At 38.1% G+C, this 26,392-nt stretch overlaps 1 protein-coding gene across 1 annotated transcript in view; it reads left to right on the top strand.

Annotated features, from left to right (window-relative positions):
• Positions 1-26,392, top strand: part of LOC134808083 (collagen alpha-1(III) chain-like) — a 432,853-nt gene that overhangs the window by 384,948 nt on the left and 21,513 nt on the right. The window lies entirely within an intron of this gene.

The following is a 26,392-nucleotide window of genomic DNA, read 5'->3' as shown; positions in this document are numbered from 1 at the left end:
AGCCTTTTTATGTTTAAATTTGATGTTAAATTTTTAAAATCTCAGGAGAAGAAAAAAGAAGAGAGCCTAACACATTTTAAGAAACCACAAAAACACCTTGTGAAAAGTCAGCTTGTAAAATCCCAGCTGTTAAAGTGGTAAATTTAGCTCTTTATACCTGCAGTAGGTATGGATGCATGGGCATGTGTGTGTACACACACATGTTTTGGACTTATTTCAGTAGGAAAAAAATGTCCAGGGACAATACATCAAGGTCTGTATATATCACTTTTTCTTTTGTGACCATCCCATGGCGATTGGATATTCTGGGAAAGCTGTTTCACTTTTTTTTCAAGTCTTAGTCTCTCATATCTAAAATATGAGGATGTGACTATATGCCTCCTAAGGCTCTTTCTAGCTCTCTCTTTATAATTAATTGTCAGTAATATAGAAAAATTACAAAAAGCTTATTTTCAGAAGGTGTTGCCTGGACGAAAAATAAGGAATGATGACCAGTGGCTAAATTTTGACCTGATGGAGTAGCAGAGGAGTGGATGCCAACTTATTGTTATGGACTGAATGTTTGTGTCCCCAAAATTCGTATGTTAGTACCTAATTCTTAATGTAATGTTATTAGAATGTAGTGCCTTTGAGGGAGATGATTGGGTCTTGAGGCCTCCACCCTCATAAATGGGATTAGTGCTCTTATAAATGAGACCCCAGAGAGCTCTCTTATCCCTTCCACAACATGAGGACACAGCAAGAAGATTGCTGTCTACAAACCAGGAAGCAGGCCCTTACCAGACACCAATTCTGCCACTGCCTTGATCGTGGGCTTCCCAGCCTCCAGAACTGTGAGAAATAAATGTTGGTTATTTATAAGCCAACCGAGGCTGTGGCATTCTGTTACAGCAGCCTGAATGGACTAAGAAACTTAGTGACAGTGCTCTCTCATCTCTCATTCTGCCTCTGCAAATTGCTCCACAAATGTACTTATTGTCCTCCCTCTTCCATTCTGAATTTCTCTCTCTCCATTTCTTATTTATGCACTCATCCATTTGCAAATATTTTCAGCCATAACCTGCAAAAGAGACTTCCCTCTGCCCACTCTCAGTTTCCTTGCATGAAAAATGATGGATTTGGTCTAGGTGGAGTCTCAGGTTTCTGGCAGCACTAACGTTCTTTAACTCCATGGAGATCTTCCCTCCATAAGCCTGTCAGGATGAAGAGCCGATCCAATCCTTCACCCTCTGTGCATTTGTTCTGCCTACAGGTGCACTGTTTTTCCTGGTATGCTTTCTCAGATGGCAGCAGAGCAAAGAATGAGGTAACTGCTGAGGATTGGCTGCCAAAACCTTCTGTGGGAAAACAGAGTTTTCCAGAATTGATATTTCTAGGAATGATTAAAGAAAAAAAAAATAGATGCAGCTCAACTTGGCAAGGTTAACAGAATAGGCAGCAGGCTCTTGGGCTCAGCTGCCAGTGTGACCTCAAATAAACCAGCTTTGCCTGACAGGACACCTGGCAGGAATGCAGGCTGCAGAGTGGCCCACAGGCTGCAGGGATGACATGGAGGCAATGGAGAGCTGGAGAACTGTTGCTAGAAGATGCAAGGGATGTCTTTAGTGGACTCCAAGTCAGTACTAGCCAGAGATGACCACTAATGACAACAGAGATGAGGAAATGTGTCAGGACAGCTCCTCTGAGCACTGGGAGAGTATGGTAAATTGTTGACTCTTAGCTCTGGCTTCTTTCAAGTCTCATTTTAAGTGTCTTCAAGAAGAGTTCCTCTTCCTCTTGGTTTCCCTGGAGATTGATGTGCAATGGACTGAGCCACCTATCTGGGGAATTCTTCATCTTTTAGTATCTTGTTAATATTTTCTTTGCTATCATGTACTTTCTGACTTTTAGCTGTGACATCTTAGTTGTAGTTTATACAAATGGATTAGGTGGAGAATAGGAATGCAAGGAACCTGGTCCTTTTTTAACTCTAGTTGACCTCTGTTTGCTAAGCAAGTTCTCATCTAATGAGAACTCATTCAAAGGCCTGAGAACTAGAGAGATATTATTAGAGCTGGAAAGAACTTCAAGGATAACCTAACTTGGACCATCTCTTCATGGATGAGGGCAACACCCTGTATCTGCTGAAGACAGCCAGTACCAGAAGCCACAGCTTCTGAACTCCAGGTCACTTTTACCCCACCATCTTTATCCTTTCAATAAAAAAAAAGTAAAGATGCTATTTTTGAGTGTGTAGAATAATTAGATGGCCTTTTGGAGATGTGAGGAAGAAGCAGGCTGAGTGAAGCAGGATGTATGTCAGAGAAGAGTTCCCCAAAGTGAAGTTGGAACTGGGTTTAGAAGAAGTTGAATTTTAAAAACTGCTTTGGGGTACATATAATCAACACTAAAAGAGGCCTTACCAATCTTCCTTCCTTTTGCAATTGGGGAAACTAAGGATCAAACAGATGAGATGATTTTTATACTCCCTGGAGAGGTAGCTTCATATATACAATAGTTTAAATTCTTTCCCGATTTTTATGATTTGGCTTTTGAACCACACTTTCCCTTTCCCTGTATTGACTGAGACTTGACAATCCTTTTATTTATTTACTTATTTATTTATGTCGGAAGGGGACTCCTATCACCTTTGCTTATTTATCATTTACTGAATTTCTTCTACTTCTTTTTCTGCTTTTCTTGTCCCTTTTTAAAAGATGCAAACCCAACTATTGCACCTTAATCCAGATCCCATGGATCCTTCATAGAGAAAGCAAATGAAGTCCTTGCATGTCTGTTGGACCCACATGGCTTGCAGCAAGAGCATTTTGGTGCTCTGCCATGCACACTTTCCTGTCCCGTTGGCCACCCTTTCCAGCCTTCCTAGCAAAAGTGTATTTTCAGACCTTCTATCACTTTGCAATTTTTATTCCCCAGGTGTACTTGCCTGAACTATTTTTTCATGCCAAACTTCAGTGGATTTACTCCCCTTGTTTTCAAGGCCCTTTGCCCTCCAGCTGTTGGAGACAAACACTATTGTGATCCCAATAGCAGGACTGATTTAACTGATAATTCACAAAACAATCTGGAGCCATCATCACCTTTCACTCATGACTTCTCTGTTCAACATTTTCTCCTCAGAGGCCATAGATTTGGCTAAAGTTTTCTTGTCCCAAAGTCTGTCAATATCTGGCTCCCAAGCCAGCACTGTGTGTATAATTATCTAAAGGCATTTCTGGGCCTTCACATTGTTTACCACTCTTCTGCTTTCACTTAAATACTGCTTCTCTTCTTAGACGTTCCCCTTGCCTCTCCTACTGGGTTGACGATGTGTGCCCCAGTTTGCTAGTATTTAAGATGCAAAAAGCTAACATGGTTTTAAGAGCAACAGAAAAGTCTATTCTACCTATCTACCTGCAATATTGTTTGGGTGGGGGAACCTAACTGATGCAAGGAGGAATTACTCTAAATTTCAATGGCTTTTGATGAGTATAGGTGGAGATTAAAATAACCCAGGCAGCTCCTTTCTCAGCACAGCTTCCTTAGGTTTAGGCACACTGGTCCTGTGAAATCCTCCATACCTCTTCCACCTACCCACAGAACCCTTTGCATTTCTCCCACCTGTGCCAGCTCTGTGGGATCTTCTGCCCCTTTCCCATCCCTGGCTCCACTCAGCTGCGTGGGTATGTAGATGGCCTGAAGTGCCTATGTGGAGCAATGTGCATTTTTGTTTATTTATTTTAATTTATGAATTGCTTTTAAGTATGAATTTCTCTCTCTCTGTTCCAAACTACAAAAGAACCTAGATCAGATAAAGTAGTATCAGTCATCACCATTTTCCTCCATACAGAGGTGTTATGAAGTCTCTAAATCCTTCCATTTCTTTTCTTTTTTTGAAGTTAGATGACAGAGGACAAAGCACATCAGTAACATTTTTGTTCCATGGAAGTCACTCTTATCTATTTCGAGTTATCCTTGAAACACAAATTATATTCTCAATAAGGTTCTCTGTTTACCAAAGGACTTATCTCAATGACTCTGCTTACAGGTCCTTCGTTTTTTTCCATAGTTAAGGATTTCATCCTGGGCTGAGTCATCAGGGTATCTTATTGGAGAGGTTCTCCCTAGTTTGCCCAGGGCCGTCAGTCCAATGAAAATGCTTTTCTAAAATTTATTGTCAAGACAAGCTATGAAACACCTGAGCTCTGTCTACAAATTAATACTGACATTAAACTCACCGATATTAACATCAAAGTGCTATCACATTTGTCTTCCCAAGTATACTATTCATCCCATGAACAAAAAAACTCATTTCTTTTCATTTTTTTACTTATGACATGATTTTCAAGACCCATTGCTAACCTGGTTTCTCTTCACTATGACACAATGTATGTTGTCTACATCCTCTCCAAGCATCCCCATAAGTCATATTTAGTTTTACTTTTCCTCAAAAAGGAAAGCCATCAGGTAACAATATTATTTTAACTTCAACAAGAAATCAAATATTTCTCAACATTTTCATTTATTGTTGCCTGGAGAGAACTCTTCTAAGATGCATTTTTAAAAATTCCTAGAAGATAAATTGGGCCCAAATGTCCATCTGATCTGATCTTGATAGAACTTGAAATTCTTGCATAAGAAGAGAGGAAGCTAGAAGATAGAAGAGGATGAGAGAAATTTTGAGACCATTGACTTCCTGTCTGCCTGGCGCTAGTACATTAGCCCTTATCAAAGTTAGAAGAGCTGGTACAACACAGCCATTGTAGGTATTGGATCAATACCTGGCAAGCAGCCTGAAGGTCAGATAAAGTACTTAGGCAGGCAGTTTGCCAGGCTAAAGAGATGTCAAAAAAATCAATTAGACTCTAAAGAAAGAGTAGCAAGCTAACTAAAAAATCCCATCTTGAAAGGCTCGCTGTATTTCAAAGGTAGTTTATATGCATTCACAAGATCTTTATCTTGTTGGTAAAAGTACATTTGCTAAGCAATTAAAACTATCCTTGGGTCACCTGAGGTCAACTCACAAAAGATTGTAAACACCTGCAGGATCCTAGATTAGAAATCGCTACAAAGGATGGAGATTTAATCAAGTTCTTTTCAGGGTATAAGATTACATAACTTTCGATTAATTTGTTCTTTTTCTATATTGATTACTTTATGTGCATTTGGAATGCCAAAGATGCCCTTGCTTTTTGAGTGGTGAGAGACACCATGGACTTTGAGTACTACAGTGATGCCAGGTAGTTTACTTGGTAAGTTTCAGCCATCTCAAATCAAAAAATAGAAGGGGAAAAACAGGACTGATTGCTTTGGTAAATTTTTTTCATCAGCAAGCAAAAGAAAGAAGCATAATGTTTACTGTGTGAAAGGCAGAAGTATTCTTGCTATTTGTTTACCAGCAAAATCTTTTTGTTATTTATATAGTCCCTTCTCTGTCCCAGGGACCTTGTGGGCATATTTTGGTATAAATAACGTGATGACACTCTATTTATCCCAGGTCTTATGATTTTCTTGGTATTGTTACATAAGACTGACAGATAATTTGTAGTACATATTTCTTGACTTCAGGGAAATTTTCTTCAGTCTGGTGGGAGAAATAATATTTAGACCATTTCAATGCTCTGCCAATATAAATTTATTCATAAAGGATAATTATCAAGGGCAAATGTATTGAGCCAAGTACTGTGCTAAATGCTGGGTGGAGTTACTGCAGTGAACCAAGCAGATGGATCTCTGCTGTCATGGAGCTTACAGTCTAGTGAGGGACACAGGCAAGAATCAAGAATCTAAAACAAGCAAAGAAACAGCTAAACATTGTGATGTGTGCCCAAGGGAAAATAAAATAAAATAAAATGTGGAAGATTTAAGCTTATTGTAAAAATTATAAAGATGGGGGCAGCAGTGAGCATTTTGAGGAAAGAAGACAGCCGGCACAAAGGGTCTCAGGATGTGGGGAAGTTAGGGGGTGGATCACACAGGCTCTGGTAGGCCATACAACTCATCACCACACAAGACCACAAAGTTTCCTTTCTTTTTAAAAATCTTTGTATTTCTTATCCTTGGTTGATAAAGAACCACAGATGACTAATTACAAGAATAATAAATAGCAATATTTGTTATTTTGGATTTTGAAGAACTGAAGATTTATGTATTTTAAGGGTCTTTCTGGGTCCCTGTCTCTAGAGATCTTTAACTCCAGTAGGTGAACTTAACTGACCTAGACTTTTACCCCTGGATGTGATGCAGACACAAGGCCGAAGAGCTATCCTTACTCACCCTGCTCAGCACTGAGTCAGTCCTGCTGTTCACTCAGGGAAGACATGGGGGATCTCAAATTTCTAGGGCTTAGTCCCTCCACCAGACACCCTGATGTTTTAGCTACAGGTCCCAATACCAGTTGCTTGCCCATTTGGTTGCCTACCAATTGTTCCCTGCCTGATTCTCCACCTGTTCATACCTTGAGTCACAACTCACACCTTGGACTTCTTTGACCTTGATTAATTGGACGCAAATCTAGTGTATCCTTTTGCCTTGGAACAATTACCCTGCCTGGGTTCTGCGTTGCATCCTGACACACCTGTAGAATCTTGCATTGGTGGCATCTTCTAGAGTCTAGATGCTTTACTCCAAGTTGCAACAGTCTCAGTTGCTAAGTCTTTTTCTTGCAAGACTAATAAGATCAGTGAAAATCACTTAAAAACCTTTTTTTTGTGTTGGGGGAGGTATAAGTTTAATCTATTTACTTGTCCTGATCAGGTAGTTTATGACTGACTGATAATATTAACATGATCATTAAAAGCATGAGCTTTGTAGCCAGATGGCTGGGCTCCACTGCTTATTTGCTGTGTGTAAATCTGGATGTTAAGTAATCACTCTGGGCCTCTGTTTCCTTCTCTGTAGAAGGGGAGAAAAATAGGACCTACCTCATGGAGTTGTTGTGAGGATTAAATAAATGAATACATGTGAAACACCTGGAATGTTGCCTGGCACTTTGTGAATTCTTCTTAAATGCTCATGAGTAAGTGATGGAATTAGGATTTAAACTCAGACTAAGTCTAGAGCCTGTGTTTTGTTACATATTTCTCCCCAGCCTCTTGAGACAGGGATCTTCAAATGGTCTATAAACTACCATCATTGGGCCAAATCCAATCAAGGAGTTAAGAACAGTTTTTGCATTTTTAAAGGGTTGTAAAAACCAGCCTACAAACCACCAAAGAAATAAACACAAATATGTGACAGAGACCTTGTGTGACTCACAAAGCCTAAACTATTTATTGAATCTTTACATAAAATTTGCTGATACTTGGCTTACATGTGTGATTTGGGGCAATATATGTAAACTCCAAGGCTCTATTTTCTCATCTGCAAAAGGGAGATTATAATATCCTTGCTATAAGGCTGTATAAGGCTTAAACAAGATCTCATACGGCAAAGTACTGAACATAATGTTCTGCCCATAGTAGGTGCTTGCTAAATGTTAGATTCCTTCTCTTCTTTCCCATGTGAAGTTATGTTGGCTTCTCTTAACATACATTTAAACTATTTTTAATATTGTAAAAGTGTCCTCATATCACTCTAGATAAGCAGCTTGCTGAAGGGCTTCTGAATGATTTACCGAAGAGGACTGGAAATGTGGAAGGGGCTGGTGACACGAGGCAGGTGTAATTTGGCTACTTTGGAGGCCCAGGAAGGTCAATTCTGTAAATGAGCTGTGAAGGGGAGGTGACCTTACTGGGAAATGGTGAAAAAAAAAAAAAACAATGTGTTATCTGCCATCTAAGTCAAGTGAGCATTTGGGTGAATTTAGTACAATATGTGAAACAGCTTAGCTTCCCCACTCTTAATTGCCACAGGAAGATATGAGTTAGGCAAACTAAAGACGTCAAAGAGAGAAAGGCCATTGTGGGGATGATTCCTCAGAATGCCCTGGAAAGAAAGGGTGATTGCATGACCAGGGCAGGACATTTAGAGCCAGAAGAATAATATTTGGGGACTGGTGCCTTGCTTTCTCGAAGCTTACAGGCCAGGGAATGTCCTTCAAGTGTGGGGTAGTCTCTGAGCAGAAGTGGAACATTACTTATGTTCAGAGGAAGTAAATAAGGAGCTACGGCCAGAAAAAAGACTAAGGGCAACATATAGGGAGGCATGAAAATGTCTTGAGTTCTGAAATCCCTGTCAATCTTGAAATAGACATTTATGTTCATACTGTTTGGAATGTAGAGCCTTGCTTAAAATTTTTCTCTCCCACATGTGACATTATATACTCTCAAAATTAGCTAACATTTCAAGTCTTTAGGGGCTTTAAAAACTTTTATTGAAGAATAATATATGTATAGAAAAGTAAGTCAATTAATTTTCACAAAAGTGCATGCATTTGATTAACCAACATCCCAATTAATAATGCATCTTAGATTAACTAGCATCTTAGAAGCTCTCTTTTAACTCCTTCCTGTTTCTACTCCTCTTTAAGGGTAACAATTTTCCAGACTTCCCAAAGAAAAAAATAATTTTGCCTCTTTTTGTTCTTTACATAAATAGATTCACACGATATGTACTCTTTTGTATCTAGCTTCTTTCACTCATCAGTAGGTTTGTGAGATCCATCCCTATTGTTACATATAGTTATTCATTGCCATTGCAATAAAGTATTCCACTGTGTGATTACAGCACAACTTAGTCATTCTACTGTAGTTGGACATTTGGATAGTATCCACTTTTGGACATTACAAATGACACTACTATAAACATTCTGGTGCATCTCTTTGGGTGAACATATGTAGGCATTTCTGTTGCTGGGTTATAGGGCATGTATAAGTTAAGCTTTAGTAAATATTGTTTTTTCTGATGTGGTTATACCAAATTAAATTTCATATTGGTATATTTTCAGGAGGGTAAAGTGTGTTTCTAGGACTCTATTAGAATAGAATATTATCTATTAAGGCAATTCTAGGAGCCAGGTATGCTTATGCTACTAGTAATGGGATCAGCCTTGGAGCCAAAGGAAATCAGAGAAACAAGCAGATGGAGAACCAATGCCCTGTCAAGTGTAGAATTGGGATAAGCTATTGCTGTTGGTGCGCTTTCACTCTGAGGACCTTTCAGAGTGACCTATTAGTATTGCAGGAACTAGCTTAAACATTGTGTTTGTTGGATGAATGACAGTAACAGGAATTGAACATAAAATTTCAGACATCATTTATTAATTATATGTACTACATTGACTTCCTGGATTGTTTCCTTTTCCTATTTAAATACATATTAAATATTAGCTACCTGCTTTTGACAGGAAACTATGATCACTGAACCCTCTAAATAGATACTCAAGCTACTGCTAAAATTCTTGAGTGCTTTGCACTGTTATTAATTGTAGAATATTCTCCACAAAAGTAAAAAAAAAAAAGTCCCTGAGATGGGAAAATATGATGCATTTAAAAAAACTGGAACAAATATTGGCCCTTAAAATTATGGATGGATTATTATATTTTTGAAACCTGGAAACAAAACCAGCAAGTCATCAGATAGTTGACTTCCTGAATTCAGAGTATCAGGAAGTTACCAGAATAGTTTGGGATGAGCTTGTATGAAGTCAGTTTGATGTCACGATTTGACTGAATGCCATGTAAAGAGGAAGCAGTAGACACTATCTGGACTTCTGAAATTTTAGATTTCTTCCTATGTGACATTTGTGTTAGTAAATCAGAAACATGGGGGAATGTTTGAAAAGCAGCATCTTCTGATGCACGGACTTTGGAGTCATATAGACCTGCACTGGAAATCCAGTTCTGTTACTTATTAGCTGGAGGTATGTGACCTCAGATAAGTTGCCTACCCTATTAAATTGCTGTTTCCTCATCTAGAAAGTTGGAATAATAACACTTGCCCTACAGGGTTGCCATGAGAATTAAAGGAGCTAATTTACATATTTGTACAATTTCTCAGACTTTTAGACTTTCCCTCTTATGTACCCTTCTCTTTGGAGGTCAGGTGGTACTGCAACATGGAGCCACAGCGTCTAGCTCCATAAGTCTCTCTGTGCCCAGTCCCCCTTTGTCTGGTTGCTGTCTGCCTCTCCTATCATAGAACTTCTCATATAGGGTTTGTTTACTATTTATTGATATCTGTCTCTGATAGACTGTAATCTATCAGGAAGCAGGAACTAGGTCTATTTTACCCTAAACAGCTAGCAGAGAGCCTCTCAAATAATTGGAAAAAAAAAAATTATCGAACTTTCCCCAAGTCCCCTTATGCTTGATTATTTGAAAGTTAGAAAACAAAGTCCTCATTTTGGCAGTGTTATTGATACAGGGAAACCTGAAAAACAATTCAATAAACTTAAAAATTTAGAGTGGCCAAGCTAAACAGGTTGAGATTACGGATAAAAACAAACCAAGCTGACACAAGACAGGGAATAATTATGTACATACAAAGGAAGTAGACATGACTGAATGTGAGTCAGCAGCCTAGTGCTGTTATTAAAAGTGCAAACATGATTCTAGGATGTATTAATAGATGTAAGACATGCAGAAGCCATGGGGTAATCTGCCTATTTTGACTTGGCATTGCTTGAGATCTTGTTGAAGAGCTGTGTATTTTTTGGTGCTCCATATTTATTAGAAGTTACTAAGAAATTGAGGAGGGTCTGGCTGGTGGATACAAAAATGGTTAAAGACATCAAATATATCTGCTGTGAGGAGAGTTTAAACCTGTTGTGATATTTTCGCTCTGGAGAAGAAACTTGAGAGTATTAAATAAGCATAGAGTGTATTGTGCTTTTCAGGACACTGTGTAAGTATATGATGAATATAAGATAATGCCATTAACTCATAGAACTGAAGTATTCTTGAGAAGGTATATGATGCATGTGCCTGCCTGCAGGAAGCTGAGTGCTTAAGGCTTTCAAAATAGACAGTTTTCAATCCCTCTTGGAAAGTTGCATAACCTTGCTAAGTAATCATTCAGAGTTTTATCACTCAAGAAGTCAAACGACTCTTTTTCCTAAACCCAAATCTCTTCCTCTTTGATTTTGACAATATTCTCTGATTTTGGTCTATCAATGACGGGGAGAACTTGAATATGCTTTATATTAACTTCTTAGTATATCTCAAATCACTAGTCATCTCCTTGCTGTGATTTTGACATCTCTTTCCTAGCCTAAAATTCTCTAACTTCCCCTTCCTTAGGTACTCTTTGTAATTCTTTTCTGAACTTTCTCCCTGATATCCATACTCTGTGAGAGTGAGATTGATGACTTAAATGGGATATAATAATCTAAAGGTGTCTGACTTGTTAAAAAAAAAAAGAAAACCCAAAATAAAAAAAAATTCATATACAACTTTGGTTAACTATACTTCTCATTTTTTCCTTTAAAAATTCCTTTTCACCTTTTTTTTTCCCTTAAGAAGCTGCCTATCATTTATACAGTAACATTTAATTTCCATTTTGTGGGAATAGTTTTCATCTAGTAAAGAAAATTTTGAATCTGATTTTCCCGTCATAGTATTAGCATACATTTTGTGAACAGAGCATTGCTGCCTTTGTTCAGGTGTGGGTTAGACAACCTACTAGGAAGAGTACCAGGGCTGAGTCTTAGGGAGCTTACTAAAGGCAGCACTCCAGACTGGTGCAGAGGCAGCAATAACTATTCTTCAATATAGTCTTCAAACCAGGCATCCCTTCACTCAGTAGTGATAAGGTAAATTGCAAGATGAATGGGATAGAGTGAAACATTTTTTTCATCATCACGCTAAACCATCTTTTATTTTTTTCTTGTCTATGTGGGCTACTAACTAACCTAGTTGCCAACCTAAAATTGAGTACTTAGTAACACTATCTTAAAACTGTTTCTCAACAATAAAGGGAAATAGAAACATTTTTGTATTTAAAAAATGGCAGGGTTTCAGCAATGTAATTAAATGAGTGCGCCAATAAAAAGAAAGAACTGGTGGGCGGTAATGGGTAAACATGTATCAATAAAGTCTCATAAAATAATCATAATAATAGCAACTGATTTGTAGAATAAAAGAAAAAAACATTTTACTTTTAAAATACTGGACAACAATAATATGTGGATTAGGAGTCTTTAAAATGGGTTTAAAGTCCTTGTATTGTTCAGGAAAAGGATTAAGATATTAATTTATGTTGGAGTTTATTAAGTATACACAATAAAATTTCAAAGGTGAAAAAATAACAAGAACAGAGTACATAATTTTTAAACTGGTAGTGGGAGCCAGGCATGGTGGCTCATACTTGTAATCCCAGCACTTTGGGAGGCCGAGGCGGGCAGATCACCTGAGGTCAGGAGTTTGAGACCAGCCTGGCCAACATGGCAAAACCCTGTCTCTACTACAAATACAAAAATTAGCTGAGTGTGGTGGCGGGCACCTGTAATCCCAGCTACTCCAGAGACTGAGGCAGGATAATTGCTTGAACCCCGGGGGCAGGGGTTGCAGTGAGCCAAGATCACACCACTGCATTCCAGCCTGTGAAACAAGAGCGAGATTCCATCTCAATAAAATAAAAATAAAAATAAATAAAATAAATAAAAATAAACTAGGAATGGGAAAAACATTAAATTATAAACAAAAGGCCACAGATAATAGTAACAATAATCATAAAGGTAAGAGTAATGCCATTTTTTTCCTTTAAAAATTCCTTTTCACCTTTTTTTTCTCCTTAAGAAGCTGCCTATCATTTATACACTTAACATCTAATTTCCATTTTTGTAGGAATAGTTTTCATCTAGTAAAGAAAATTTACTAGATGAAAATCAGGCATACAAGTCTATGAGAATTGAGGAGCTTTCACAGAGGAGGCGGTGTTTAAGCTGAATTTTGAAACAAATGAAGATAGGGCTGGGGAAAGTGCATTTCATGCAGAATGTACAAAAAAAGAGCGAAAGTATAGAGAGCAATAAGACTTTATGGGATTTGGGGAGCTGCAAGAAGTTCAGTGTGGCTGGAATTAGGTTTCAGTAGCCTAGTCTGGAAAAGTAGGTGGGAACTAGACCATAAAGTAAGAGCCATGCAGGCCATGGTTGGGACCTGGGACTTTATCCCATGGGTTCCTGAGAGAGCCTCTGGAAGAATCTAGACCCTTGTTACCTTTTCACTTGGACTGAAATAACAGCAATGGGGCTAGAGCAAAGGACAATTATGTGTGGCATGTTATGGAGGTGAAATCAATGGGACTACATGATGTGCAGATGAGAAGGAAAGGAAACTGACCAGGGAACAAGGTTTACAGCTTGGAAGATTGCATGCGGTTATGCCATTTATTGAAAGAGATGCTATAGTAGATCTTAGTTTGAGGAAAAAGATTGTGAGAATAGTTTTAAAAGTTTGCATTTTATAAGGACACCCAGATAGAAGTGTCTAGTTGGAAATATAGCTATATTTGACGTTAAAATTAAAATAGATGGTTGTCTGCCATGAAATGTTGCGTCTACACAGATCTACACTCAAGGGCAATGGCTCCTTAAATATTAGAGAAATCAAGGTTTTAATACCTAAATATTCCTAAAGAGGAGCATGAGCTTGAAAAACAGTTGTTTAATAAAAACCGGCCTAACATAGAGGGCTTTCTCCAAATTTGTTTTACAGGTGCCTCTGGATGGATTCTACCAATATGTACTGCATGAATATTTTTCATATCTCACATTGGCTAAAAGTTGAGCACTATTCTATTTCCTCGCATTTTCCTAAGATTTCACACCAGGCTGTATTCATGGTACCATGTTCTTTGCATGCCTATATTTTATTTTTGTTAAAGGGAGAATAAATAGATAACAGGTCTTTTGAGGTCATAGAAAATTCAGACATTTTTTGAGTTTGTTTTGGAAGGCAAAAAGTTGGCAATCACACACATCACACAAACACATACAGATGCACACACACACACACACACACACACACACACACATGCACACACATCTTGTGCCTTCTGTTCTGACAATGTATCTTGCCCAGCTCCATCCCACTGCCAGCAGCCTGGAACTTAGTGAGCTGGTGAGTGGAGTCAAGGACACTATCTTTTAAGCAAGTCTACAACTTGGCTTCCTCAAATCTTTTTTTTTTTTTTTTTTTTTTTTTTTAACTTTTACCTACCCACCAGATTGTTGTAAGGATCAAAGGATATAATGTTTGTGAAAGTTTAAAAAAAAAACGGTAAAGGACTATACAAATGTAAGAAGGTAAAGAAACATAGAGAACTATTCATTTCCGTTTGCAATACAGAAATGTACCTGTTTGTACTTTTCTTTGTGCTGAAGATGTTTAGTCATAAGTGGGGCTGTGGGAAGACTTTTGATCATGCATAATTTCTCAGGCACACACTGCTTAAAGATACATTTATCTTTCTCTGACCTAATCCCTCTGTGTATTTCAATTCAATTGAAGTTTCTTGCAGGCTTGTGCTGTTTTCACTCATTTTTACCATCATACACTTTATAGTCATTCCTACAGACTGCAATAATGTATCAGATAATTCCGGGACAAAAAAGCCCTGGGACTCTGCTTCAGGGAGAACTGTTTTTCACGAATAGGTTCTAATCCCATTTCTCCAAGTATATTTATCTTATTGTTTACTTTCATGGTTTGTTTTGATCAGCTCTCTATCAGATTGCTTTGTAAAATCCCAGAACTCTAGGACTGTGACGTTACACACCATGCAGTCTCCAGTTGATGTTTGTGGGGAAGCCGCCAAGTGGCCACGAGCGTGTGTTCACAGCCTCCCTTATGAGAGTGCCTGGCCAAACTGCGGTCAGAAAAGCTTACCTAGGAGCTACCAACTCCTAGATATCTGGCTGCCTACCCAGAAGAGATGGTGGCATGCACTGGCTGGTTTTTAGCTCTGGTGACTTTGAGAGAGAAACTGAGTGAGATACACAGATCCTAATAAATAGGCATCAAAGTGGTTATACCTGTTGAGCCTACTTAACAGAGCAGAGCAGATTGTAAATATTCTAAAATTAAATTCATTATGACAAACAACTCTTTAACTTACAACTACTGTTAAGGTTGCTATACCTCATGCTTGTGTTTCTTCTCAATTAGATAATGATATGGTTTGGCTGTGTCTGCACCCAAATCTTGTCTTGAATTGTAGCTCCCATAATTTCCATGTGTTGTGGGAGGGCCTTGGTGGGAGATAATTGAATCATGGGGGCGGTTCCCCCATACTGTTCTGGTAGTAGTGAATAAGTCTCACGAGAGCTTCTGGTTTTATAAGGGGAAATCCCTTTCACTTGATTCTCATTCTTTCTTGTCTGCAGCTATGTAAGATGTGCCTTTTGTCTTCTGCCATGATTGTGAGGCCTCCCCAACCAAGTGGATCTATGAGTTCATTAAACTTCTTTTTCTTAATAAATTACCCAGTTTTGGGTATGTCTTTATTGGCAGTGTGAAGACTGAGTAATACAGCTAATGAATGTAGGTGCCATTGACCTTGAACCTGACTCCAATGGTCTAAGGAAATATCCATGCTGGTCTAGAGAAGAAGTCTTATTATGCCATCCCAACTAAAGTAATTATTGTAAGAAAGCAGAGAGATGCAATGGCTTTGAATTACCATGAGAAAATATGTATCTGTATAACAATATCACTGGGCTGTACTTAGGTTTTATAGAAAAGGGGAAAGATACAGAATGTTACATCAAACAGTGATATATCCTTTTTTGTGTATTTGTAGTGACCAGAGAATTGACACATAATGTGTTCATATATATGAGAATTACATTAACTCACTTTAATTTTTTTAAAGTCAGCAGGTCAATTTTGTGACTCCATTTCTGTGAGTCAGAGAATAATTCTGATAGACTCAATGCAACAAACACAGAAATTTGAAAATTAATTTAGCTTATAAAATTACTTCTTAACAAGATAGAAATAGTTCATAGGGAAAAATCAGTGGTGGAAGCACCCTTCAGTATGTTTAGATTATCAAAATGTTCCTAAATGGCTCAAAATATGGTTCTTATATATGATAAATATTTTCTATACTGAAACTATATGTTGACAAATGAACAACATGTACTGTTGGTGAAGAGGCTGTAAGTGTCAAATACTAATTACCATGATTATGATTTGAACTTGTCAGAACTAACATCTTGAAATCTTGAAGAGGGTTTGCAGAAGGATGGGAACAGAGCATATTGCAAGTTCTTTTTTTATTTGGTTATTGAGAATATACAAGTAATGTACACAAGTAATGTACATAAAAGATGGTGCTGTGATGTAATTACATCCTTCTTAAAGACCATTCAACATAATACCATGTTGTATGTCATTACACATGAAATACTGGTCCACATTGTTCTTCTTCTGCACTTGCCTTCATAATTTTTTCACAGCTTTTTCTAGATTTCTTACATGTTTTAATTTAAAGAGAAATGTAATATATCACCAAGTAGGAGGATTTTAATCATCTTTCCTTCTACTCAAATGAGACTGGTTTATCTTTAGGAAATTTATGGGAAGGTAAGTACACACTAATACAGGGGATAGGATTAAGATATCTTTCCAGGTCTAAGGTAAGGTAATTTGATTAGGCTTTTAATACTTACCCAGAAGAAAGTTGCATCTTTTTTCCCCCAGGCTTTCTCCTTTCTGATTAATTCCTACCTTAATTTGTACAATCTTTCTAAACTTTAGAGCCCACTATTTTAATCTCTAGCTCAAAAGTCCTTGACTCCTGTCCTCCTCCATAAGATCTTTCTGGAAGTTCCTCTCTACACTATAGGATTCTTACTTCTTCATCATGTTGCCCTCAGGTGGCTGCTATGACACTCATAACACATTATGGCACTCATTGGTCTGCACATTTGCATATCCTGTGCTCTGCTGTATATTTCCTGAGCACAGGGACTGGGGATGTCATTTCTACATTCCCAGCACTGAGCACAGAGTTTGGCCCAAAGGAGTTCCTTAACAAATATTTCATGGCTGCACAAAACAGTATCACCTTTCGTTGCATTCAAGACCCCTCAAAAATCTGGCTCACTCTTTTTTTCCAGCCTCTTCTCCTTTTCCTTGTACTTAGCTTCCAGATGGCAGCCACTCAGGATCATTTAAACACTAAAGTTTTTGCCCTGTGCCCATGCTGGTCTCCATGTCTCTTCTTGTTGAGATCTTATTTACTTCTTTCAGCCTAATTTAAATACTCATGTGTATATCTGAATGTATGTGTATGTGAGAAAACGTTGACCCTTCTCTAACCCCAGCTAGAATTAATTTTGTCTCCTGTGTGTGCTACTCCGTAATCTGTTTAATCCCAGTTGGCTTGCATTATAGCTAGCTGTGCATATAATGATTTCCCTTACTGGCTGGTGAGTTCCTTGAAGACAGGAGCTGTGTTGATATGTTAATTCATTCAAAATATGTATTGGACACTTTCTATGTTCCAGGTATTGTCGTATGTTCTGAGCACAATGTGGTAATGATAATAAACAAAATCCTTGTGCTCAAAAATCTAACATTCTATTCAGGAGAGAAAGATAATAAAAATATAAACAATGCAAAATATGTCTGATGGTGATAAGTACTCTAGTGAGACATAAAGCCAGAAAAGAGGGATACATGCTGATCACCAAAAGCCTCTTTGAGGAGATGACCTTTGTGTAGAGATCTGAAGGAAGGAGCATCTTTGTAGAGGAGCATTTTATGCAGAGGTACTATCAAGTCCAAGGACCCCAAAGCAGGAGTGAGCTTGCAGTGATTAAGGAAGAGCAAGGAGGCCGGGGTGTGTGCGCCGGAGTGAGTTGGTGGAAAGCAGAGTGAAAGGCAGAGCTCCGGGAGTCCAGATCAGTAAGGCCTGATATGCCCTGGCAAACACTTGAGATCTTACTCTAAAGACATGGGGAGTCTTTGATGGGTTTTCGGTAGAGGAGTGACATGAGCAGACTTATGTCTTAGAGGCATCACCCTGGTTACTGTGTCTGTGGAATTGTCTGTAGTGGGGCAGGTATAGAACTAATGAGATCAGCTAGGATCCTGATGCAACTGTTTAAGCAAGAGATGGTTGTGCTTGGATGAAGTTTGTGGAAGCATTGAGAAGTGGTTGGATTTTGGACCTATGCAAAGCACTGACACATTTACTGAAGGATTTGTTAAGAAAAGAGGGAAACCAAAGATGACTTCAAGGACTTTGGGCTTAGTTAACAGCAGAATGGATGTGCTGATTACTAAAATAAGTTAGACTACAGAATGGATAGGCTGGGAAGGGGAAATAAGTTTGAGATATGATAAGTTTGAGCTGCTTATTTGATATTTGGTGGAGATGTTAAGTAGGTAAGTTTGGATTTAAATCAAGAGCTTAGGGCTATACAAAATTTGAAAAATTTTTATCCTATGAACAGACAATACTGAAAACTCTGGGACTGAATAAGTATCAAATGAAGTTAATTATAGATTATAAAGAAATTTTTAAGAACTGAAACCTCCTCCATTTAGAGATCAAACAAATGAGGGGAACCAGCTAAAGAGACTAAGATGAAGCACCTTCGGAGGTACTTGGGAGGGTTAGTCACTCAGTAAGGATTCTCTGAGTGATTTGCTGTTTCTGGTGTAGGGGCAATTCCTTCCATTTGCTTTTGATGGTTCTTGCGACTAGGGAGCACTAAAGGAGAAGGGAGTGCTTCTACCATTTGACCCTAAAGACAGAGTTTTTCCTGCAGTTATCAGCCTGGAAGTGTAGTTCTATCCCTGCCATCTGTGCTCTCCCTGGATTTCCACTTCATCCTCAAGGCAAGGGAGTAATCCTCTTCTCCTTTGTGTATACCTCTACTTAGAAGGTAGAATTTTGTGGTTTATCACCTTCTCAAGATTGCTCTTGATATTTATTTTAATTGATTTCATCTCTATTGGGAACATGTCATGATTTGGCCAGGGGGCAATTGTATGATGACATGGTTGGTTCAGGGGCTGCCTCATGACACTGAGGTACTCTTAGTGCACAAGCCCTACTTGATCACCTTCATCGCTTGAAGCAACATCTTTAGTAAATCCTTCAGTTACTTAGTTTCCACACTCGGGGTGTGTTACTGTCAAATATTCCAAACTGCAAATATTTTTGAGAATGTAAATGAAGCCTGACTCATTGTAAACCTGTGAACTCACCCTAGTCACTAGAGCAGATGGAATGTGAACAAAGGTCAAAATAGAGTCATCTCAGTAGTATGTCTGCTGACACTGTAATAGGTACTTAACTTTCTCCGTTCCTTACCTTACCCCATGACAAACTATGAAAACGACAATGTGGTTGTGAGCATGTTTAAAGCAACATTTCACCTCATACCCAGTGGCATTTCTTAGCTTTAAAGTGGGGGCTGCCATCTTTCTAAAATAGTGATCAATTAAGACTGGCAACATGAAAGCCTGATAGAGAAAAATAGAATTTTATTTCCCATAAACTATCAACTTACTGCTTTAATGGAGATTGACAGAGAAAAAATATACATAAAAAGGATAAAATCCATGTAAATTTTGGTGCCTTTGGAGCATATTTTATGATTTCCTATAATATAGTTGTCTTTTGGGTGTGTATTACCTCCTATAATAATAAACTTTGTTTACCTATTTTTAGTACCTAGCTAAAGTTAGGTGGTAGGTGAAAATATGTTAAGAAATTTGTTGTCAATAATTTATAAAGTACTCAACACATGAGTGTGTATAATTGTGCATAATATACTTTTAGTAGTTAATAATAAAAAGGGAGAAGCCCCTATGATGCTTAATCTATCTATCCATCCACACATATATACATGTATATACATACACACATACGTGTAGGCTAGAGATATATATGTGGCTAGATTAAGCATAATAGATGCATATATATGGCATATATATGTATATCCAGCCTACAGTAGGTATTTTCAGCTAACTCCTGTTATGGAAGTCATTAGAAATTTGTTAAAAAAATTTACTGGAGGATTCCAGGCAGCCCAAACGAGTGGGCTTCCACCCAGTGAAGCACACCCTCTCCACCAAGGGACAGTCAAAGTGCTTCATTGAATGGGTCCTGCTCCCTGTGCCACCCAACTGGGTGAGACCCTCTAACAGGGGTTGTCAGACATGCTATACAGAAGCATTCCTACTGGCATCAGGTCAGTGCACCTTGAGGTAAGAGATCCCAGAGGAAAGGGCAGGCACCCATCTTTGCTGCTCTCCAGCCTCCTCAAGTGACATCTCCAGGCACAGGAGCAAACAAGATGAATAGGGCCTGAAGTGAACCCCCAGCAAACCACAGCAGCCCTACAAAAGAGGAATCTGACCATTGAAAGAAAAACAAACAAACAAACAGAAAGCAACAATAACAGCATCAACAAAAAGAGTTCCCACAAAAAAACCCATCCAAGGGTCACCAGCCTCAAAGATCAAAACTAGACAAACTCACAGAGATGAGAAAGAATCAATGAAAAAACTCTGAAAGCCCAAAAGACCAGAGTGCCTCTTCTCCAAATGATCACAACACCTCTCCAGCAAGGGCACAGAACTAGATAGAGGATTAGATGGAAGAATTGACAGAAGTAGGCTTCAGGAAGTGAGTAATAACAAACTGTGCTGAGCTAAAGGAGCATGTTCTAGCCCAATGCAAAGAAGCTAAGAACCTAGATGAAAGATTACAGGAGCTGCTAACTAGAATAACCAGTTTAGAGAGGACCATAAATGACCTGGTGGAGCTGGAAAACACAGCATGAGAACTTCATGAAGCATACACAAGTATCAATAGCCAAATTGAGCAAGTGGAAGAAAGGATAGCAGAGTTTGAAGATCATCTTGCTGAAATAAGGCATGCAGACAAGATTGGAGAAAAAAAAAAGAATGAACAAAAGCTCTGAGAAATATGAGACTATGTCAAAAGACCAAACTTACAATTGATTGGAGTACCTGAAAAAGACGGGAAGAATGCAACCAAGTTGGAAAACACACTTCAGGATATTATCCAGGAGAACTTCCCTGACCTAGTAAGACAGACTGACATTCAAATTCAGGAAATATGGAGAACACCACTAAGATACTACGAGAAGATCAACCCTAAACACATAATCATCAGTTTCCCCAAGGTTGAAAGAAGGAAAAAATGTTAAGGACAGCCAGAGAGAAAGGTCAGGTCACCTAAAAAGGGAAGCCCATCATACTCAAAGTGGACATCTCAGCAGAAACCCTATAAGCCAGAAGAGAGTGGGGGTCAATATTCAAATTTTTAAAGAAAAGAGTTTTCAACCCAGAATTTCATATCCAAACAAACTAAGCTTTATAAGCAAAAGAGAAATAAAATCCTTTCCAGACAAGCAAATGCTGAGGGATTTTGTCACCACCAGGCCTGCCTTGCAAGAGCTCCTGAAAGAAGCACTAAATATGGAAAGGAAAAATCAGTACCAGCCACTGCAAAAACACACCAAAATATACAGGCCAATGACACTATGAAGAAACTGAATCAACTAGTGTGCAAAAATAACCAGCTAGCATCATTATAACAGGATCAAATTCACACATAACAGTATTAACCTTAAATGTAAATGGGCTAAATGCCCCAATGAAGAGACACAGACTGGCAAATTGGATAGAGTCAAGACCTATCTGTGTGCTGTATTCAGGAGACTTATCTCAGGTGCAAAGACACACATAGGCTCAAAATAAAGGGATGGAGGAAAATTTACCAAGCAAATGGAAAGCAAACAAACAAACAAACAAAAAACAAGAGTTGCAATCTTAGTCTCTGACAAAACAGACTTTAAACCAATGAAGATTAAAAACAACGACGGGCATTACATAATGGTAAAGGGATCAATTCAACAAGAAGAGCTAACTATCCTAAATATACATGTACCAAACACAGAAGCACCAAAATTCATAAAACAAGTTCTTAGAGACACACAAAGCGACTTAGACTACCACACAATAATAGTGGGAGACTTTAACACCCCACTGTCAATATTAGACAGATCAACCAGACAGAAAAGTAACAAGGATATTCAGGACTTGAACTCAGCTCTGAATCAAGTGGACCAAATAGACATCTGTAGAACTCTCCATCCCAAATCAACAGAATATACATTCTTCTCAGTGCCACATGGCACTTATTCTAAAATTGACACATAATTGGAAGTAAAACACTCGTCAGCAAATGCAAAAGAACTGAAATAATAACCAGCAATTTCTCAGACCACAGTGCAATCAAATTAGAACCCAGGATTAAGAAACTCACACAAGACCACACAACTACATGGAAATTGAACAACCTGCTCCTGAGTGACTCATGGGTAAATAATGAAATTAATGCAGAAATCAAGAAGTTATTTGAACCCAATGAGAACAAAGAGACAATGTACTAGAATCTCTGGGACACAGCTAAAGCAGTGGTAAGAAGGAAATGTATAGCAGTAAATGCCCACATCAGAAAGGTAGAAAGATCTCAAATTGACACCCTAACATTGCAATTAAAAGAGCTAGAGAAGCAAGAGCAAGCAAATCCAAAAGCTAGCAGAAGACAAGAAATAACTAAGATCAGAGCAGAAATGAAGGAGAGAGAGACACGAAAACCCTTCAAAAAATCAATGAATCTAGCAGCTGGTTTTTTGAAAAAATTAACAACATAGACTGCTAGCTAGACAAATAAAGAAGAAAAGAGAGAATAATCAAATAGACACAATAAAAAATGATAAAAGGATGTCACCACAGATCTCACAGAAATACAGACTACCATCAGAGAATACTATAAACACCTCTATGCAAATAAACTAGAAAATTTAGAAGAAATGGACAAATATCTGGACACATACACCTTCTCATGATTAAACCAGAAGAATTTACGTCTCTAAATAGACCAATAACAAGTTCTAAAATTTAGGCAGTAGTAGCCTACTAACCAAAGAAATCCCAGGACCAGATGGATTCACAGCCAAATTCTATTAGAGGTACAAAGAGGAGCAGGTACCATTCCTTCTGAAACTATTCAAACAGTTGAAAAGGAGGGACTCCTCCTTAACTTATTTTATGAGGCCAGCACCATCCTGATACCAAAACCTGGCAGAGACACAACAAAAAAGGCCAATATCCCTGATGAACATCAAAGCAGAAATCCTCAATAAAATACTGGCAAACTGAATCTAGCGGCACATCAAAAAGCTTATCCACCATGATCAAGTCGGCTTCATCCCTGGGATGCAAGGCTGGTTCAATATATGCAAATCAATAAATGTAATCCATCACATAAACAGAACCAGTGACAAAAACACAGGATTAACTCAATAGATGGAGAAAAGAACTTTGATAAAATTCAACATCCCTTCATGTTAAAAACTCTCAATAAACTAGGTACTGATGGAACATATCTCAAAATAATAAGAGCTGTTTATGACAAACCCACAGCCAATATCATACTGAATGGGCAAAAGCTGGAAGCATTCCCTTGGAAAACTGGCACAAGACAAGGAAGCCCTCTTTCATTACTCCTATTCAACATAGTATTGGAAGTTCTGGCCAAGGCAATCAGCCAAGAGAAAGAAATAAAGGGTATTCAAGTAGGAAGAGAAGAAGACAAATTGTCTCTGTTTGCAGATGACATGATTCTAAAACCCCATCATCTCAGCTCCCAAAACTCCTTAAGCTGATAAGCAACTTCAGCAAAGTCTCAGGATTCAAAATCAATGTGCAAAAATCACAGGCATTCCTATACACCAAAAATAGACAAGCAGAGAGCCAAATCATCAATGAACTCTGATTCAAAATTACTACAAAGAGAATAGCAATAGCGACAGCTAACAAAGGAAGTGAAGGACCTCTTCAAGGAAAACTACAAACCACTGCTCAAGGAAATAAGAGAGGAAACAAATGGAAAAACATTCCATCCTCATGGATAGAAAAAATCAATATTGTGAAAATGGCCATACTGCCTAAAATAATTGATAGATTTAATGCTATTCTCATCAAACTACCATTGACATTCTTCACAGAATTAGAAAAAATTACTTTAAATTTCACATGGAACCAAAAAGAGCCTGTATAGCCAAGATAATCCTAAGCAAAAAGAACAAAGCTAGAGTCATCACACTACCTCACTTCAAACTATATTACAAGGCTACAGTAACCAAAACAGCATGGTACTGGTACCAAAACAGACATATAGACCAATGAAACAACAGAAATAACACCACACATCTACTGCCATCTAGTCTTAGACAAACCTCACAAAAATAAGCAGTGAAGAAAGGATTTCCTATTTAATAAATGGTGCTGGGAAAACTGGCTAGACATATGCAGAAAACTGAAACTGGACCTCTTCCTTATACCTTATACAAAAATTAACTCAAGATGGATTAAAGACTTAAATGTAAAACCAAAAAGCATAAAAACCCTAGAAGAAAACCTAGACAATACCATTCAGGACATAGGCATGGGCAAAGACTTCATGACAAAAATGCCAGAAGCAATGGCAACAAAAGCCAAAATTGACAAATAGGATCTAATTAAACTAAAAAACTTTTACACAGCAAAAGAAGGTATCATCAGAGTGAACAGGGATCCTATAGAATGGGAGAAAATTTTTGCAATCTACCCATCTGACAAAGATCTAATATCCAGATCCACAAGAAACTTAAACAAATTCATAAGAAGGAAACAAACAATCCCATCAAAAAGTAGGCAAAGAATATGAACAGACACTTCTCAAAAGAAGACATTTATGCAGCCAACAAACATATGAAGAAAAGCTCAACATCACTGATCATTAGAGAAATGCAAATCAAAATCACATTGAGATACAATCTCACACCAGTCAGAATGGTGATTATTGAAAGGTCAGGAAACAATAGACACTGGCAAGGCTGCACAGAAATAGGAATGTTTTTACACTGTTGGTGGGAATGTAAATTAGTTCAAACATTGTGGAAGACAGTGTGGTGATTCCTCAAGGATCTAGAACCAGAAATACCATTTCACACAGAAATCCCATTGCTGGGTATACACCCAAAGGAATACAAATCATTCTACTATAAAGACACATGCACAGGTATGTTTATTGCAGCACTATTTACAATATCAAAGACATGGAACCAACCCAAATGCCCATCAGTGATAGACTTGATAAAGAAAATGTGGTACATGTACACCATGGAATACTATGCAGCCATAAAAAGGAATGAGATCATGTCCTTTGCAGGGACGTGGTTGAAGCTGGAAGCCATCATTCTCAACAAACTAATACAGGAATGGAAAACTAAACACTGCATGTTCTCACTTATAAGTGCAGCTTGAACAATGAGAACACATAGACACAGGGAGGGAAACAGCACACACTGGGGCCAGTCAGGGGTTGAGGGAAGAAGGAAGTGAGAGTATTAGGACAAATAGCTAATGCATGCAGGGCTTAAAACCTAGATGATGGGTTGATAGGTGCAGCACACCACCATGGCACGTGTATACCTATGTAACAAACATACACATTCTGCACTTGTATCCCAAAACTTACAGTTAAAAAAAAAGTGCTTTACCAACCACATACTGGCAATGTCATAAGTGACCTTTCAAAAATGGAAATGGTCGCCTCCAGTCTAGGATTTAGAAAGGTCAATGGGCAATTTAAAATAAAAAAAAAAGAGTATATTTTTACAACTTGTCCATGGAGACAAACTTTTTTTACTGTGCTATGTAAGCTCCCATTGGACTCTTTTAGACACAACAGAATAGTATTTTTTAGTGATAATAGATCACATAGAATCAAAATAGTTGGGAAAAACTTTAAGAATGATGAACAATTATATAGCACATTTAATTAATGCCATTTATTCATCATTGTAACCCATGAGGCAACCACTTTTATACAATGAAGATGATAAAGTAGTCAGTGAGTTAACTCCTAGTGATTCTACTACTGGCCATAAATTTGTCTTGGAAATGATACAGTGAAAGCTCTCTCAGATATTTATTTTAACAGAGGAATTTTAGATAAAGAAAATCCTGGAAGGAGGAAATGGGCAGCTGCAAACTTTAAGGAAGGCATAGAATAAAAAAAGAAAAGGGCCTTTCAAGAAACTTGCATTGTGAAGTGTGAAGGTGTGTGTGCATGCGTCTGTGTGTATGTTATTGATGGTGGTGGTGATGGTGGTGGTGATGGTGGGACTCTATTGGACCACATTGCTACCTGGCCTCTAGGCCACACTCTAGGGATGAACTCCCTGGAGCTTCAGGCCACTCTTCTGGCTGCCAGCCCCCAGACTCTCTTTTCCTATCCAAATCTTATCAGCGATTGTAACATTTTGTTTTATAGTACAGTTTTTACGAAGTCAAGTTCTCCTTTACATACTCACATCAAGTATTTGATAAAAACTGTTCAACTTGAGCACATTTTTCTTATTAAAAATAGTATTAAGATTATTTTTGCATGAATATGAGATGTTACTTGCTGAAAGAGATTATTA

This window comes from Pan troglodytes, chromosome 13 (assembly GCF_028858775.2).
Source record: "Pan troglodytes isolate AG18354 chromosome 13, NHGRI_mPanTro3-v2.0_pri, whole genome shotgun sequence".
Classification (NCBI taxonomy): domain Eukaryota; kingdom Metazoa; phylum Chordata; class Mammalia; order Primates; family Hominidae; genus Pan; species Pan troglodytes.
This window is presented reverse-complemented; position numbering and strand designations above follow the sequence as displayed.